At 49.8% G+C, this 6,000-nt stretch overlaps 1 protein-coding gene across 5 annotated transcripts in view; it reads left to right on the top strand.

Moving 5' to 3' along the window:
- The first annotated feature begins 215 nt into the window (after positions 1-215).
- SLC39A13 (solute carrier family 39 member 13) overlaps positions 216-6,000 on the top strand; it is a 28,440-nt gene continuing 22,655 nt past the window's right edge. The window contains exons 1-2 of one of the 5 annotated variants that reach the window (XM_075927456.2): positions 216-379; positions 2,561-2,688. The gene's annotated coding sequence lies outside the window, so the exon portion shown is untranslated. Of the gene's footprint in view, positions 380-438; positions 538-609; positions 1,601-2,306; positions 2,465-2,560; positions 2,689-6,000 lie in introns of those variants that run through there. The other 4 variants (XM_014568654.4, XM_014568655.4, XM_006113436.5 and 1 more) reach the window with 4 other exon arrangements.

Raw genomic sequence — 6,000 nt, 5'->3', positions numbered from 1 at the left:
CTCCAGTTTTTGTCCTAGAAGAAGAGCTCTGCGCTGGCGCGATCTGCGTTCCTCTTCCCCCCCTCTCCTCCAACGTGTGACCGGAAGTGTAAACTGAGTTCCTGTCCCCCATGGCGTGCAGCCGGGAGTGTGTGTTTTCGCCGCCCCTTCCCCAGTGGCGCTGTGACAGGAAGCGTCCGTTGCTCAGGGCCCCTCCTTGTTGAGGGCCGGAAGTGTGCGCGCGGGGATCTGTCCGGGGAGCAGTGACTCTGGTTCCGAGGGGGATGGGGACGACGTGGCTGCAGCCGGGAGGCGGGGCTGAGAGGCCAGCCGGGGAGTCCCGAGCGGAGACGCAGCTGGATGGCAGGAGCAGCCCGGAGCGCGCCGACGCCGCCACTCGGTAACTGGCCGCTGGGCGCCCGTGGTAGGGAGTGGGCGGGACGAGGCGCTTCTCAGGGCTCCCCGCTCCGCCTGGAGCCCGGGTCGGCCGCGGTGCCCTGCGCCCCCAAAGCAGGCGGGTCCCTGCGGCCGGGCCCTGCCGGGTCATGGATGTTCCTGGTGAGGCCAAGAGACCGAGCAGCCGGGCTCTTACCGCCCGCTCGGCCCTGGCAGGCACCGGCACCGGCGGGACTCGCTGCTGCAGGGTCGTGGGGCCAATGGCTTTGGGATCCGGAGCCTGCTGCCTAAGCCTGACTTATTTCCCTAGGGCTGGGGTCCCTGGCGCCTGCCCGGGGACCTGCGGAGGTGCCCTAGGCCGTGGTAACGTTAAACCTTCTTTTACACTCTCCCCAGCACTTGTCCTCGGATGCCTGGTGGCAGTGAGTTTCCCTGATAGTTGTGTAAAAATGTTTCTTTTTTCCGGTTTTAAATTTGCTGCCTTTGGATTTCATTGGCTGAACTCTTGTTCTTATGTTAAGGGAGAAATGAGCAGCGGTATCTGATCTCGCTTCTCTGTGCCAGTCAGTATTTTATACGTTTCTCTTGAGAATCTTCTTTGTTCATCTCCTTTAAATGTCTTTGTCTCCAGTCATTTTTATCTTCCATGTCTAGAGTTTGTCTGTTTCTTCTATATCCTACTGGAGATAGAGTGACAAGAGCAAAACGGTATTCAGGTGCTATACTACTGAGCAATAAATCTGGCAAAGTTAAAAGCACTGAAATTCATCTGTCATTCATAGCAAGATTCCTATACATGTCAATTCCTTTTAGAAAAAAACTGTTTCTAAGAACAGGGATGTCATCTAGAGTCTTATGTTCTTAATTATTACCAGCTAATGTGTTCAACATCTAGTATAGACAAAGCCCTAGTAGTTTTTTTTTAACATGTGTAACGTGTTTGCTGGTGGAGAAAAGCTAGTGGGGAGCTCATGATGATGCCTGTGTATGCTCCAAAATAAATTTTACAAAGGCAAACTTTATAATATTCCTACTTTAGAGCTAGCACAGGGTCAGGAAGACATTTTTGCTCTACTCATTGGGTGTGAGGCTGATTGCTGGCTTGAGTCAGGAGGAAATCACACCTATCCCTAGGGGGATGAGGTTGATTAGAAGACATTTTCCTGTGCTCCTGGGATGATGCTGATTGCTGGGTGAGGTCAAGAAGAAACACCTCTACCCCAAGGTTAGTCTGTTGTTCAATTGGATATTTTTGTGAATGGTTTTACCACACTTTTCTCTGAAGAATCCAGCATTGGTTGCAGTTAGAGATGAGATCCTGAATTTGCCAGACCATACTGTTATATCTTGTGTTCCTAATCCTGCTATCCTTCCTACTTGTATACGTTTGGCATTTAGATCTGGGAATCGTCATGTTCACATGTATGTATGCTTGTCAAAAAGAGAAGTACTCCGTAGGGAGATATGAGGTTTTGAATAGCACAATAGATTCTTATGCGAGAGATCCCAGGGAAAGGAAGAGTACTATGGGGTACACCGGGCTTCTCAAAAATGGAATGTGGTTGAGAGGTTAGCTCCTGAGAGAGAACGAACACTGGGGCAGCTAACTAGGAATTACAGAACCTTGTAAATCCTTGTCAGAAGTATTGGGATTTTCAGAGGTTACTGCAGGGCTGATTGAATGAGGTTTTGGAAGAATTTGCTGGCTGCTGTTTCCATTTCCTCTTTAGTAAAATAACTCTTCTATTCTGCGCAGTATTCCACTGTGGCTCTGTGAACAGGCCATGAGCTTCCAGGGAAAATAACTGTAAACGTTTTTCCAAGTGCATGTAAAGTGTCATCATGATGGAATGTGGGCTTGTGCCAAAAAGCTGCTAAAGCCATTTTGTCTGAAAGGGCAGAGCTACTGACTTTGAGTGGGAGGAGGCAGAAGCAAAGTGAACTCACTGCCACGCACAGAGCACTTGAGAGTTGTTTTGGAGAGCTGGGATGAACTTTCCAGGTGCGTTGGTTGAAACAGATTGCAGAAAGAACTAGAAGTCTCCTTCAGCTTTAGCAGGGAGACTTGGCAGTTTCAGGAGCATCTTATGTAACTATTTGGTTTTATCTCTCCTTTTTTCTGACTTGCAGAAGATTTGTGTCTTGGTGCAAATCAGCATTTCTAGTTCTGTTTGTATTTTCACAGAGACTAGTTGCTGCTGAGTCTGCTGTATAAGTTCCTCGGGAGGAGGCCAAATTCTGAGCTTGCACACTGGGAAGGGAAATGTGATCTATTTTCATGGCTTTGAATTCAACACCCTACAGTCACTTGGAGTGATTTAATGACAAAATTTTAGCTCCTCTTTTCCTCTTTCACTTTCTGTTGTGGTATCTGTTGTTTCTGTGGTGAGAATACTTTTAGCCATATACTCGAAAGCTGTGATTGAAAGAGATAAGCAAAGCTAACCCTCTTCAGTACTTGGATAGGAGACCTCCACAGAGTATGTTGGTGCCAGAGAGGGGGGTACTGGTGATTATGTCAGGGACGCTTTTTTTCTTTGAGGAGGCCTCAACCAGTGATGCCAGCATGTAGATGACTACACAATTAACCGACAAGCTTGAGCTTATTGATTAATGCATTCTCCCCTCCCCTTGCTGCAAGGAGGGGAGTGAGAGCTGGTGCCTGTGAGGAGCTGGCTTTAAAGCTGGTTCTCCATCCCCATGCTGCTGATAAAGAGGCAGCGGTGCGGAGGGTGAAGGGGGCAGGTTAGAGTCAATATGCGCAGGGAGCCAGCTTTCAAGCCAGCTCCCCATGCACATGGGCTCCTGTGGACCTGCCTGCCTCCCACAGAGGCATTGGAGTGGGGGGCTGGCAGGAGCTGGTGCTGGGGGGAGCTGGCTTAAAATCCAAAACTGCCCACTCTCTTCCTCCCCCCCTCCCGTGTTGTTGTCTCTATCAGAGGTGGCAGCGAACAGCCTCTGTCTGTGGTGGGCCCGAGCTCCCCAGGGACAAAGGCTGCTCTGCATTCCATGGAACAGCCTCTGTCCATGGTGAGCCTGGGTCTGCCACAGGCAGAGGCTGCTCTTTGGCAGCAGCCTCTGTCTGCAGGGAGTTCGGACTCCCCACAGACAGAAGCTTCTGTTACCCCTTGCTGCTGCCTCTGTATCAGAGGCAACAGCACAGGGTGGCAGGCAGCTGTTTTGTGCAGGGAGCTGGTTTTTAAACTGCCTCCCCTCGCAAACCTGCTCCTGCCTGCCACCTCACCCTGCTGCCTCTGATAGAGGGGCAGTAGCACAGGGTTGCAGGGGGCTCCCTGGAAGTGGGGCTGGGAGCACACTGGCTGCTGGCCTCACCCCTGGGGGCTATTGAATAATGGTGTAACTGCTAAGATTTCATGCGGTTACACAACTATTCAATTACACGATATCTAACATCCCTAATCCTGATCCCAGTATGATGCGGCGCTATGCTGTTGGAGCTGCTGCTCTTCAAATTAAGTGTTTAAATAAAGCCCTGACTATTTGTGTCTGTTGCATATATTGAATCTTTCATCCACTGCCTCAAGAACAATACAGGTTTGCTTTAAATCCCAGCAAACCTGGTACTTTTAAAATTCTTCCTCATTGTTCTGGAGCATCTCAGATGCCGTCTGTCTGTCTGTCTCTTTCTCTCTCTAGTTGTTTATCTGGTTCCCATTGCTATGGTAGCCGAGGTTTATAGTAGGGAAAAATGGCAGGAATAGGATATGAACTTACAACTTCAATGACGCCATCATGTAACTCTCTCTACTCCCTTAGCACTTTGGTCCTGAGACTGCGTGTGTCCTGACTGCCTACTTCCTAGCTTTCAGTGGTGTATTTGAGGTGACTATTTAATCTGGCTTTCCCTGTAGGTACATTTAGAGATGCTCACAGGCACTGAGAAGTTTCCTGCCTAGTGAAAAGTCTGTAGCAGTGGAATACAGAATCGAGGAGACTATGGGGCTATGAATTGCAAGTTGTAAAGCAGTGGGACTTGGGTCATGCTAAACAGGCAAATCCTGGGATGCGTTCTAAGCATCTTTCTGGGCATAGAGGTAGATACAAGTGAATTGTTTGTGTGTGGAATCCCTCACTGCTTTGTCATGAATTCCTTACAGCCATCACATAAGGAGCTCGGAGGAATATGGGGGGGGGGGGGGAGGGCAAGGAACTTGGGCCTTTGGTCTCTTACAGTTCACCTGGGGAAGATGATGTATAACTTTCTTCTCCGGTTGTGTTAATAGAACAAACGCTAAGTTGCAGATAGATAATTGGCATAAGTGGAAGTAGGAGAATCTTTTTGCTATCCCTTAAGCAACTGTCGTCTCATTTCCGGAAAAGCAATTCTAGTCTCCCTAGTCATCTCCCAAGATTTCTTGCTAGAACAACTGCTAAGAGATCTTCGGGTAGCTGTGCTCCATGCTATGAGCCTTTGACATTTGCTGTTTGTCCCTCATATACCTGTCTCTAAATAGGATTTTTGTTGTTTAGACTAACAGAGCTTCTGGTGTCCAAATTATTTGCCATTTGGTCTGGGACAGAAGAGGGGACCCACATTTTAGTGGTTCTAACCCAGTTTGAGGAGGATGAGCAGATGGGTGGGCCTTCCCTTGTGTGACTTACGCTGTAGTGGCAATTTCTCTTCCAGCCTGATCTTCTGCTATGGTCCACAATGTGACAGTGCACTCCCACAAAATTATAGCTGTGTGGCAGAAGTGGGGACATGAGAGGTTGGGGCCTATTTCAGCTAAGGAAGTGAATGGGTAATGGGTTAATCCAGGGGCACTCAAACTTTGTGATACCACAACCCCCTAAAATGCTAAATGAATTTGTGTGACACCACCCCTTTCCCCTCCCCCCTCACTGCCCTGGGTCGCTTCCTCCCCCTTCTCACCAGACTCCTTGCCCTCCTGGGGTTCCTTCAAGGCATTTGCAGTCCTCAACGCCCTTCCCCCCTGCAAGCTCTTTTTCTTCTGTGCCTCTTTTCTGCTCTGCGACCCTTTGGTTCCTTTTCTCTCTCCTCTCCTCTCCTGTCTCCTCTGACCCCCAAGAGCCCTTATTTACCTCTGGGTCCTCTGCCCTGATCCAGTCCCCCAGCCCCCAGTTGCCTGAGGGACCCCACTCTCTCCTAGCTGGGGAAGCATTCGGTCGCCCGGCAACTGTGCCCCAGCCGGCACGTCCGCCTGAGTCTCCCGCCACCTTGCCTCCTCCTGAAGCTGAGCCACGCTCCTGGAGTCCCGCAGCCCTGGACATGCTGCGTGGCTTGCCGGTGGCTGCCTTCCGCCACCCTGCCGCTCTTTGTGGCCTAGGGGAGAGGGGTCGCAAGTGAAAAACTGAATCCAGCCGCGACCCCCCTCTAAGTTGTGTGACCCACAGTTTGAGAAACGCTGCACTAAGGGTACCAGTTTCCATTAGGCACAGAATCAGACTGGAAATAGTGCTGAACTGTCTGGCCTTTTATAAATGAAATACTGTAAATTCTGACTCCTTTGCAGTTGATTTGGTGGAGAGAAGATTGTGCTCTATGCTTTCCTCATTCAGCCCCCTGACTTCTAGCTATTTCTGCCTTTATTGCATGTGAAACCATCTGTCCACTCTGCACTCATGAAATGGGAGGATGCTTAT

This window comes from Pelodiscus sinensis, chromosome 5 (assembly GCF_052426305.1).
Source record: "Pelodiscus sinensis isolate ZL-2025 chromosome 5, ASM5242630v1, whole genome shotgun sequence".
Taxonomy (NCBI): domain Eukaryota; kingdom Metazoa; phylum Chordata; order Testudines; family Trionychidae; genus Pelodiscus; species Pelodiscus sinensis.
Note: the sequence above shows the minus strand (reverse complement) of the source record. Positions and strands in the feature narration are given on the sequence as shown.